Source organism: Poecilia mexicana, unplaced genomic scaffold (assembly GCF_051168715.1).
Source record: "Poecilia mexicana isolate PSO_F unplaced genomic scaffold, ASM5116871v1 scaffold_7, whole genome shotgun sequence".
NCBI lineage: Eukaryota > Metazoa > Chordata > Actinopteri > Cyprinodontiformes > Poeciliidae > Poecilia > Poecilia mexicana.
Genome location: NW_028263376.1, coordinates 4,937,614 through 4,950,546, shown reverse-complemented (window position 1 = coordinate 4,950,546; position 12,933 = coordinate 4,937,614). Strand labels below are relative to the sequence as shown.

The window sequence follows — 12,933 nt, the reverse complement described above, 5'->3', positions numbered from 1 at the left end:
CTCCATGTGAGAGTTTGGGTCTTAGGAGATTACAAAAAATGTGGAAGGTGAAAGCAACAGTAGTGCTTGTGGTCACTGAAACCCTTGGGGTAATGACCCCTAAACTGGAAGACTGGCTCAAACAAATACCTGGAGATAGATCAGACCTCTTGATACAGAGAAGCACACCTTTGGGAACTGCTAATATACTGTGAAGACCAAGGATCAATGAAGTATTTTTGAATTTGAAAGAAGGGATAACCAGTCATGGAGTAATACAGAATTAGAAATATAAAAATAAAAATCGTTTATTTAAAAAATATTTAAAGTGCCAAAAATATCATGATTATTTATGTTACTGTTAAGACAAAAATTTAAAGATTGATATTTTGTCGTTATCTCAATGTCTCTACTCTGCATACATGCAGATTGTCTAGGTAGTCTAAATTGTCTATTGGGAGGTACATCAGCCAATCTTTTTCTGCAGGTGTTGTGTCTGCCATTAGACAACAGTTTTTGTTTTTATGATATAAAGTGTTTTGAACTGCCCTGCTGCTGAAATGTGCTATACAAATAAACATGATTAATTGATTGAACAGAAATGATTAAAGGAAGTGACAACATTGCTGGTGGGAGATACCATCTAACTGTTGCCTCTTAATTAAAGAAAAATGTATGATAAACTATTTAACTTTGAAATATTGAATGAAAGTTACAAAATATTACTCAAAATTTTCTTGTTCCTGAAAAAAATCAGACCTTGTGTGCTTCAGAAACAAAATGGAATAATCCTTTTGTTGTACCCCTCCTCCTCTGTCAACGTGGTACAATCCGTCAAGTCCAGGTGCAAGCCATTAGTATTAATTGAACTTGTTTCATTTGTTTTGCGTGGAGAAAGAGGTAAGACTCATACAGAATCTCTTAAGACATTTAAGTACATATAGTTTTGTAATTTTGCTGAATGTTGTAGGTTACTTGATGCTTGGATACACCAAAGCATTTGATTTGCAGCATTTTAGCTAGTAATTACCAACCATGTTAGTCAGTGTACCAGAGTTTAAAGGGAAGGTGGCTCACTCCAGAATTAGATAAAACTGTATTTGGTCATTTTCTGTATATCAGTGAGTGATATTATTTCACAGGCACAAATGATCCTAGGTAATAATCATTAGTATTAAGATAATGTTTTAATATTTGAAGATTTTGAGAATCTGTCAATAGAAAGTCAATTATGTAGTACTGTGTACTTCAGTACATTTTCACATACAATAACATCAAATCATATTGTGTACAGCAGGGGTGTCAAACTCAAGGTCTTAAGGGCTGGTGTCCAGCAACTTTTAGATGTGTTTCTGATGCCACATGGCTGGATAAAATGGGGTGGTCATCAACTTGATTGCACTGAGAAGCTAATTCAGTCATATACTTAAGGTGTTTTAGACCAGACAAACATCTAAAAGTTGCAGTACCCTGGCCCTCGAGGCCTGGAGTTTGACACCCCTGGTGTACAGTATCATGTTGTATTCTCTGATCTTTGCAGGAGATGTCAACAACAAGGTCTCAGAGAGCAAACATGATTCCAGTTATTGCTCCTTAGGTGAAGATGAAGGATTTGATGTAAAATACCTCAATTCATTTAAAGGTGAGTTGTGACTATATTATGCACAGGATTCCAGAGTTTATTAAATGATCATTTTTTTTCTTTTGTTTTACTTTTTCACTTTTAAACTATTTTTATACTGCACATTATTAGCATAGATCATGATCGATGATCATTATAATCAGAACATCTTTCTTATTCCGAAGGAGACAAGCAACTGCTCAAAATACAATAGAAGCGTATGTATATAAAATTTAAAAAAAAAAATTCCCTTCTCACCCTCTCTTTCATCCTCTGAGCTTGGGTCCTCTACCAGAGGCCTGGGAGCTTGAGGGTTCTGCGCAGTATCTTGGCTGTGCCTAGAACTGCACATTTCTGGACTGAGATGTCTGATGTTGTTCCTGGGATCTGTTTTAGCCACTGCTCCAGTTTGGGGGTGACTGCCCCGAGGGCCCCGATGACCACTGGCACCACTGTGGTCTTCACCTTCCAGGTCTTTTCCAGTTCCTCTCTGAGGCCCTGGTATTTCTCCAGTTTCTCATGCTCCTTTTTCCTGATGTTGTAGTCACTTGGTATTGCTACATCCACCACAACGGCTTTCCTCTGTTCTTTATCCACCGCTACAATGTCCGGTTGGTTCGCCATTACCATCTTGTCTGTCTGGATCTGGAAGTCCCACAGGATCTTAGCTCGGTCATTCTCCACCACCTTTGGGGGTGTTCCACACTTCGATCTCGGGGCTTCCAGTCTGAACAGATGTTTCTGTACACTATGCCCGCCACTTGGTTATGTCGTTCCATGTATGCTTTCCCTGCCAGCATCTTGCACCCTGCTGTTATGTGCTGGACTGTCTCAGAGGCCTCCTTGCACAACCTACACCTTGGGTCTTGTCTGGTGTGGTAGATCTGAGCCTCTATTGCCCTGGTGTTTAGGGCCTGTTTCTGGGCAGCCAGGATGAGGGCCTCTGTGCTGTCCTTGAGTCCAGCTTTTTCCAGCCATTGGTAGGATTTCCTGATATCAGCCACTTCAGTTATTTGTCGGTGGTACATCCCATGTAGGGGCCTGTCCTCCCATGATGGTTCCTCCAGCACCTCGTCCTCTGTTCCCCATTGCCTGAGACATTCGCTGAGCACATCGTCCGTTGAGGCTTTTTCCCTGATGTATTTATGGATCTTGGATGTTTCATCCTGGACAGTGGTTCTCACACTCACTAGTCCTCTGCCTCCTTCCTTACGGCTTGTGTACAGTCTCAGGGTGCTGGATTTGGGGTGGAACCCTCCATGCATGGTTAGTAGCTTCCAAGTCTTAACATCTGTGGCCTTCATCTCTTCCATTGGCCAGCTAATTATTCCGGCAGGGTATCTGATTACTGGTAAGGCACATATATCCATATATATATCCATGAGAACATGGATATATATATATATATATATATCCTTCTCATCGTCCGTGGGTGGTCTCTTTCATCCTCTGAGCTTGGGTCCTCTACCAGAGACCTGGGAGCTTGAGGGTTCTGCGCAGTATCTTGGCTGTGCCTAGAACTGGACATTTCTGGACTGAGCTGTCTAATGTTGTTCCTGGGATCTGTTTTAGCCACTGCTCCAGTTTGGGGGTGACTGCCCCGAGGGCCCCGATGACCACAGGCACCACTGTGGTCTTCACCTTCCAGGTCTTTTCCAGTTCCTCTCTGAGGCCCTGGTATTTCTCCAGTTTCTCATGCTCCTTTTTCCTGATGTTGTAGTCACTTGGTATTGCTACATCCACCACAACAACTTTCCTCTGTTCTTTATCCACCACCACAATGTCCGGTTGGTTCTCCATTACCATCTTGTCTATCTGGTTCTGGAAGTCCCGCAAGATCTTAGCTCGGTCATTCTCCACCACCTTTGGGGGTGTTCCCCACTTCGATCTTGGGGCTTCCAGTCCATATTCTGCACAGATGTTTCTGTACACTATGCTCGCCACTTGGTTATGTCGTTACATGTATGCTTTCCCTGCCAGCATCTTGCACCCTGCTGTTATGTCCTGGACTGTCTCAGGGGCCTCCTTGCACAACCTACACCTTGGGTCTTGTCTGGTGTGGTAGATCTGAGCCTCTATTGCTCTGGTGTTTAGGGCCTGTTCCTGGGCAGCCAGGATGAGGGCCTCTGTGCTGTCCTTGAGTCCAGCTTTTTCCAGCCATTGGTAGGATTTCCTGATATCAGCCACTTCAGTTATTTGTCGGTGGTACATCCCATGTAGGGGCTTGTCCTCCCATGATGGTACCTCTAGCACCTCGTCCTCTGTTCCCCATTGCCTGAGACATTCGCTGAGCACATCGTCTGTTGAGGCTTTGTCCTTGATGTATTTATGGATCTTGGATGTTTCATCCTGGACAGTGGCTCTCACACTTGCTAGTCCTCTGCCTCCTTCCTTACGGCTTGTGTACAGTCTCAGGGTGCTTGATTTGGGGTGGAACCCTCCATGCATGGTTAGTAGCTTCCAAGTCTTAATATCCGTGGCCTTTATCTCTTCCATTGGCCAGCTAATTATTCCAGCAGGGTATCTGATTACTGGTAAGGCATAGGTGTTTATTGCATGGATCTTGTTCTTGCCATTGAGCTGGCTTCTCAGGACTTGCCTTATTCATTGGAGGTATTTGACTGTGGCTCCTTTCCTTGTGACCTCATCGAGGTTGCCATTTGCTTGTGGTATTCCCAGGTACTTGTAACTGTCCTCAACAAATATATGGAGGACTGAGTTTTGAAATTACAAGTACAAAATAATGAGTTGCATTCAGTTGACAAAAAATGTTTAAGTAACCACAGAAAGACATCCAATTAGATCAATTAACTGATTTTGAAAAATGTTAATTTCAATTGCTACTATTTGATATATCTGCATTGTTTAAAGTTTATCCTACTTATTATGTGTACCTACAGGTTGGGGTGTGTTCAAAAAGCAGATTTCCTTATTGAGTACAGAGAAGTCATAAGTAGAAAGGAACAAGAAAACCGACTGAAAGTTTACCATGATACACTCGAGGTTCTTATGTTTGATTTCAACTTCAATGGACAAAAGCTTTGGTATGCGACTGTTTCAAGGTTGTTGTGTTTTTATTTTACATCTAAATACAGTGATGTAAACATTTTCAGCTTCATCAGTAAAAGTAGTTTTAGTTGGTAGAGGAATATCCTTCTGACATGCAAACACCAAATATGCAAAATCCTTTCCCTTGCATGGTATAATTATTCTTATTTTCATACTTAATATTTTAGTGTTGATGTTGCCAGAGAGGATGGATGATTGGGGAGGCTGGTAAATGATCAGATGAACCCAAACAGCAAAATGAAAGTTAAAAGAGTGGATGGAAGACCTCATCTGTTTATTTGCACTCAAATATATTGGTCCAGGGGAAGAAATCACTTATAATTATGGTGATTTTGACTGGCCATGGAGAAGAAAGGTGCTTATAAGTGTGAAAATACTATCAAAAATCATTCAAGTAGCACTGAAGACATATTTGAAGGATATGTCAAGTTGTAGTACAGGGTTTCATTATAGTTGAAAACAAGAAGTGGACAAGCACATACAGTAGGTGGACTTCATTTTTCTATTGAGAAGTATGGACTCATTCAGTGTACATCCCTTCATTTCAGATTTCCAAAGATGAACTGTCAGGTTGGTGATGTGGACGCATGCGGATCCTGTTCAACCAACCCTCCAGAGGTAATTTTGGTCTCCAATGACCAACTTACTCTCTAAAATAAAGTAATTGAAATGATATTAAGTATTGTTCAAACACACATGTGTTGTGTAATATTAGATATGTTAGCTGCATAAAAAGGGAGGACTGCGTTTTGAAATTACAAGTATAGAAGAATGAAAATTACATTTAGAAGCGCACATACACACAGGTCCTGTGTAATACTCAAAATGTAAGGTGCAGGAATAAGGAGGACTGAGTTTTGAAATTACAAGTACAGAAGAATGAAAGTTACATTGAGAAGCACGCATACACACAGGTTCTGTGTAATACTCAAAATGTAAGGTGCAGGAATAGGGAGGACTGTTTTCTATATTGGGAACAAACATTTAGTGAGTGTTCTTTACATTTCAGATTTCCAAAGATGAACTGTGTCAGGCTGGTGACATGGATGCATGTGGATTCTGTTCAACCAACCCTCCTGAGGTAATTTTGGTCTCCAATGACCAACTTATTCTCTAAATTAAAGTAATTGAAATGACATTACGTAGAGTACAAACACATAGGTGTTGTGTAGTACTAGATTTGTTGGTTGCATAAAAAGGGAGGACTGAGTTTTCAAATTACAAGTATAGAAGAATGAAAATTACATTTAGAAGTGCACATTTTGGTCTCCAACGACCAACTTTTTCTCTAAAATAAAGTAATTGAAATGATATGAAGTACTGTTCAAACACACGTGTTGTATAATCCTACATATGTTGGCTGCATAAAAGTGGAGGACTGGCTTTTGAAATTACAAGTATAGAAGACTGAAAGTTACATTGAGAAGCGCACATACACACAGGTCCTGTGTAATACTCAAAATGTAAGGTGCAGGAATAAGGAGGACTGAGTTTTGAAATTACAAGTACAGAAGAATGAAAGTTACATTGAGAAGCACGCATACACACAGGTCCTGTGTAATACTCAAAATGTAAGGTGCAGGAATAGGGAGGACTGTTTTCTATATTGGGAACAAACATTTAGTGAGTGTTCTTTACATTTCAGATTTCCAAAGATGAACTGTGTCAGGCTGGTGACATGGATGCATGTGGATTCTGTTCAACCAACCCTCCTGAGGTAATTTTGGTCTCCAATGACCAACTTATTCTCTAAATTAAAGTAATTGAAATGACATTACGTAGAGTACAAACACATAGGTGTTGTGTAGTACTAGATTTGTTGGTTGCATAAAAAGGGAGGACTGAGTTTTCAAATTACAAGTATAGAAGAATGAAAATTACATTTAGAAGTGCACATTTTGGTCTCCAACGACCAACTTTTTCTCTAAAATAAAGTAATTGAAATGATATGAAGTACTGTTCAAACACACATGTGTTGTATAATCCTACATATGTTGGCTGCATAAAAGTGGAGGACTGGCTTTTGAAATTACAAGTATAGAAGACTGAAAGTTACATTGAGAAGCGCACATACACACAGGTCCTGTGTAATACTCAAAATGTAAGGTGCAGGAATAAGGAGGACTGAGTTTTGAAATTACAAGTACAGAAGAATGAAAGTTACATTGAGAAGCACGCATACACACAGGTCCTGTGTAATACTCAAAATGTAAGGTGCAGGAATAGGGAGGACTGAGTTTTGAAATTACAAGTACAGCAGAATGAAAGTTACATTGAAAAGCATGCATACACACAGGTCCTGTGTAATACTCAAAATGTAAGGTGCAGGAATAGGGAGGACTGAGTTTTGAAATTACAAGTACAGCAGAATGAAAGTTACATTGAAAAGCATGCATACACACAGGTCCTGTGTAATACTCAAAATGTAATGTGCAGGAATAGGGAGGACTGAGTTTTGAAATTACAAGTACAGAAGAATGAAAGTTACATTGAGAAGCACGCATACACACAGGTCCTGTGTAATACTCAATATGTAAGCTGCAGGAATAGGGAGGACTGCTTTCTACATTGGGAACAAACTCACATTTAGTGAGTGTTCTTTACATTTCAGATTTCAACCAACCCTCCAGAGGTAATTTTGGTCTCCAACGACCAACTTATTTTCTAAGATAAAGTCTTTGAAATTATATTGAGTACCAGTGGTCCCCAACCTTTTTATCACCGCGGACCGGTCAAGACTTGGCAATTTTTCTGAGGCTCGGGTTCTTTTTTTACCCTTAATTTCCCCTTACAGCAATCTTAGAACGTTGCTCACGATAATTGTAACTGTTCATCCTGCCATCTGTGGCATGATCGCATCCAGTCGTTGGAACATTGGGACTGCTCTGATCTAAAATCAGGCATATTCTAGCAACTTGTAGGGTTTTTACTTGATTGGGAGCTAGAACTCAACCTGTTGAACTTGACAGGTAGCCAATCAGAAAGCGCAGTGACGTAGCTCATGGAGGGGAATCCCAAAGAGCTGAGCAGACATGCACAAATGAGTCCGGTGGACATCGAAGATATGTGGAAATGGCATGAATGTTTATTCAGCATTTCGTACAAAGAATATCCATAGAAATGATGAGGAGTGGAGTTGGAGCAAAATTGCTACCACAGTTGATAAACCCGGTAACTTTTCAGCTATCCATTAAATTAACGTGACATTATTTTGTACTAAAGCCTGCTCACATGGCAAGATTTGCTCCTGTTATGTGGCTGGACACACGAACCTGTTGTACTTTTATCAGCTCTGTGGTCACAGAAGTTTGGAAAATCGTCTGAATCCTAAAATCATGCCGTGTGAACCAGACTTAAGACTTACAAGCTCTATTTCTCTCGTCTCGATAACTGCCATAATGCTCTCAGACTCTGGTCGCTCTGGCAACGTTCACACATCCCTTCAAAATAAGATTTGAATATGCCACAAAAACGAACATTTATTTTCATGAAAATTTTAACTCACAACTATAAATTAATGGGAGTCCTGAGCTTGTTTCTCTGCAATGAGATGATCCCACCTGGGAAACGATGACACCCAATGCAGAGGGTGCTTGGTGTGTAATGGCAAAGCAGTTTGAAGCTTCATTGCCTCATTAGTAAGCCAGTGCATATTATGCAGAGTGGGCTTGGAACATGGGAGTCACCTACAGGTTCAGGATAAATCCACTCTCCTGTCTGTGGTCTTTCTCCGCTTTTCCAAAGAAACTTTCCAAAGACATCGCTTTCTTACTCATTGTGGGCTCAATGTTGCCGCACAAGACGTAACCGAGAGAATCCAGTTAAAGGGTTTTCAAAATAATGGATCCTCCAGACTCAGACAATACGTAACATGTAAATATTTTTCTTGTGCGACCCAGTACCAATTGGTCCACAGACTCGTACTACTCCGCGGTCCTGTGGTTGGGGATGACTGTTAAGTACGGTTCAAACACACAGGTCTTGTGTAATACTTGATATGTAAGCCACATAAAAAGGGAGGACTGAGTTTTGAAATTACATGTACAAAAGAATGAAAGTTACATTTAGAAGCGCTCATACACACAGGTCCTGTGTAATACTCAAAATGTAAGGGGAAGGAATAAGGAGGACTACGTTTTGAAATTACAAGTACAGAAGAATGAAAGTTGCATAAAGAAGCGCTCATACACACAGGTCCTGTGTAATACTCAAAATGTAATGGGCAGGAATAGGGAGGACTGTTTTCTAAATTGGGAACAAACTCATATTCAGTAAGTGTTCTTTACATTTCAGATTTCCAAAGATGAACCGTGTCAGGTTGGTGACGTGAATTCATGCAGATCCTGTTCAACCAACCCTCATGAGGTAATTTTGGTCTCCAACGACCAACTTATTTTCTAAAATAGAGTTTTTGATATGATATTAAGTACTGTTCAAACACACAAGTCTTGTGTAACACTTGATATGTAAGCTGCATAAAAGGGGGGAACTGAGGTTTGAAATTACACATATAAAAGAATGAAAGCTACATTTAGAAGCGCACATACACACAGGTCCTGTGTAATACTCAAAATGTAAGGTGCAGGAATAAGGAGGACTGAGTTTTGAAATTACTAGTACAGAAGAATGAAAGGTACACTGAGAAGCATGCATACAAAAAGGTCTTGTGTAATGCTCATCAGGTATGTTGCAGAAATTTCAAAAACTGAGTTTTGAAATTACAGGTAGAAAAGAATGAAAATTACTTTTAGAAGCGCACATACACACAAGTCCTGTGTAATACTCAAAATGTAAGGTGCAGGAATAAGGAGGACTGAGTTTTGAAATTACTAGTACAGAAGAATGAAAGGTACATTGAGAAGCATGCATACAAAAAGGTCTTGTGTAATGCTCATCAGGTATGTTGCAGAAATTTCAAAAACTGAGTTTTGAAATTACAGGTAGAAAAGAATGAAAATTACTTTTAGAAGCGCACATACACACAAGTCCTGTGTAATACTCAAAATGTAAGGTGCAGGAATAGGGAGGACTGAGTATTGAAATTACAAGTAAAGAAGAATGAAAGTCACATTTAGGAGGGCACATACACACAGGTCTTTTGTAATGCTCATCATGTAAGTTGCAGAAATTTGGAAAACTGAGTTTTGACATTACTAGTAGAAAAGATAGAAAATTACACTTAGAAACACACATACACACAGGTCCTGTGTAATACTCAAAATGTAAGGTGCAGAAATAGGGAGGACTGTTTTCTACATTTTCAACAAACTCACATTTATTGAGTGTTCTTTACATTTCAAATTTCCAAAGATGAACTGTGTCAGGTTGGTGACATGGATGTATGCGGATCCTGTTCAACCAACCCTCCTGAGGTAATTTTGCTCTCCAACAACCAACTTAGATTCTTATATAAAGTCACTAAAATAATATGAAGTACTCTTCAAACACACAGGTCTTGTATAATACTTATCATGTAAGATGTAGAAATGTGGAAGACTGAGTTTTGAAATTAGAGGTAGAAAAGAATGAAAGTTAAATTTAGATGCACACAGACACATGGATCCTGTGTAATACTCAACTTGACAGGTTCATACATTAGGTAGACATTGTTTATTTTAATTTTTTTTTAGAAACAATCATTCAGTATTCATATACTGATATAAATTTGTTATCAAAGAATTACTGATTACACTTTAAAAATTAGGTATCTTCATGTTATTAAAGGTAAGTTTAAACAGTAATGATTTCTTAGTTAATGTCAAGTTGTCATAACAAAGACATTTTGAATAATGTCAACTTTGTATTAAAAGTGTCATAATTTACCGAATGACGCTTTATGACAACAGTCATAAATATTCATGAAGGCTTATTCATGTTCATGACATGTGTTGTCATGTTTATGACAGTGTCATGACAGTCTTATTCACCCCCCTTCAAATAAAGTGTTACCGAAATATTCTTGCTGAAATGCTTTCAATGTATACAAAATATGTTTTTAATCAACAGGTCTGTCCAGAACAAAGTTCAAGTGAGGTGACATCATCAGAAGAGGAGTATGTTCCTGATTCCCTAGATGATTCAGACATCTCATGGGATGACAGATGCACTGCACAGAAATATGGACCAGTTATAGTCCATATTTCCATGTTTGGACTTCTTAATGCACATAAATTGTATGTTTTTTGTATGTGTATGCTGTGGTCCTGATAAATAAAATTGGCCCTGATAATTACTGTTGGTGTCATGGGCGGAGCCAAGCACCTCATTATCTTTTGTCCTTTTAATACAGCATTGCATCAGGTTCTCATATTTTGAGTTCTGATGTGTGTATCTAAATTTTTAAGTGAGATCTATGTTGTGTAGCTCAAACAAGATTTTTGACAACTTACTACGTCTTTCTAGCATAAGTGGAAAGGGGTGTCCGTTTAATGTTGCAAAAAACTGGTTTGAAAAAATTGTCCTGCTAATACATATAAACCCGTATGTGTGTGTGTGTGTGTGTGTGTGTGTGTGTGTGTGTCTGTGCGTGCGTGTGTGTGTGTGTGCATGCGCAGTAGCAAGAAAATGCCATTGATGAATATCAAATAACTGTCCTCCTGACCCGGGCTTTTCCACCAGAGCAGCTCAGGCCTCATCCATCCACATTGTCACACCATCGCTAGCTATTCAGGACAAAGAGTTAGCCAATTACTGCAATTTAAAATGTCATTGTTGTGCGTTTCAACATAAATGTCTTCTCATAAAGAAAAAATCTAAATGTTTCTGTTATCTCTCCAGAAGTTCTTTAAACAACAGAAACAGCAAAGTGGATTTTGGAAATGTAACCTCGGTTGGCCTCAATATCTTTAACAGCCTGAGCACTTCATCATGATGTACAATGTATGTTTGTCATTCTGATCCAAAGGTAAAGTCTGGATCAGAATGATCCAATCTTCACAATTGCACATTTTAACTAATATTTAACTAAAGTACAGGTATGTTACAAATTGTGAAAATTGTACCTACTTGGATGTTTAGACTTTATATGAAAAGATCTCAAAAATCTAGATATTTAGAAAAAATGTCAAAGTTGTAAAACAAAAATTGACTAACATTGAACAGACATTTAATTAAAAAAAATGTATATGTTTAAGGAATTTTATTCCATTTTGTTCATCATTAAGGAGAAAAATTCAAACCTCATACAGGAGTTGTATGTTGAGTTTGAGAGAATTTGTATCTAATTAAACAAAAACACAGAAAAACACTTGGACCTGGGAGTGATAATGCACCTAACTTAGTCTGGTTGTTGTAAGTTAGAAAACCTGCAGGATTAGCGAACTTGGGTGTCAGATTTGCGGGTGTACCAGAAACACCTTCCAGCAGGAACATAATTGTGTTAAAACCTATAATGCATTATTATCTATGTAGTTAATTAATCAAAATGAATGCACTAAGTGATTTGCTTAAGATAAAGTGAGGGGTTTTATTCCAGCCTTTTACAACTTCATGGTAATACAGATGGTTGTTTACTTTCGACAAAATGATTTTTAAAACCTTACGGAAACTCTCATGCGTTTTTGGATAATTTCATCTTTGGACGTTTTTTTTTTTTTTTTTTTTTTTTTAAACCCTGTGCAAGTTCGTAAAACTCTAAATAAATCAGCTGAATATCACTGTTTACAATTGAATAAGTCAACCAAGATGGGTTCAACACATTTCATGACAAAGTCATGATGTTAAATTTCCCAACCGTAACATCTGGTTAAATTCATATCATCCAAGCGGCAACTGCTGCAGGTGGCCGATCTGCTGTTTCTTCACCATTGTGTTGGGGATGTAATACTGCGCCTTCTAGCTGAGTGGCCGAAAAGATAAGCAGAGTTGTATGTACATACTCTTCTATGGTGAGAACTGGGAAAAGGCTGTGAAGTCTGCCTGTGCAAGGTAGATAAGAGCACTTCTGAGGAAGAGCCACTGGGACACAGCTCCCCCAAAGCCTCCACCATCTGTCTCTTTTCATTTTTAAACACACAAAATCCACCCTGTTACACCAGCCCTCACTTATATTTACTCTGCCTGCAACTTTCCTTGTACTAATAATGTGATTATTGTAGTTTTAGTTTAGGCTAGTTGGAGTGAATGTGACTAGTAAAATTGCTCAGAAAAGAGAAAAAACAAGAAATGGCCTTATTTGGACATCATACAAATGGACAAGCAGAGCTGCATAACACTTTGATGGAACATGGCGACGCTGCAGACAAGCATTCAGATAATTCATTTCA

The 12,933-nt window shown here is 38.9% G+C and overlaps 2 long non-coding RNA genes across 2 annotated transcripts; both read left to right on the top strand.

Annotated features, from left to right (window-relative positions):
- The first annotated feature begins 453 nt into the window (after positions 1-453).
- On the top strand, positions 454-9,260 carry LOC148158255 (uncharacterized). Its single transcript, XR_015763713.1, has 5 exons — positions 454-1,621; positions 5,218-5,287; positions 5,679-5,750; positions 6,315-6,386; positions 8,963-9,260. It is a non-coding gene; the product is annotated as an uncharacterized LOC148158255 (long non-coding RNA).
- Positions 9,261-9,847: 587 nt separating this feature from the next.
- LOC148158254 (uncharacterized) lies at positions 9,848-10,929 on the top strand. The gene is made up of 2 exons (XR_015763714.1): positions 9,848-10,041; positions 10,676-10,929. It is a non-coding gene; the product is annotated as an uncharacterized LOC148158254 (long non-coding RNA).
- The last annotated feature ends 2,004 nt before the right edge of the window (positions 10,930-12,933 follow it).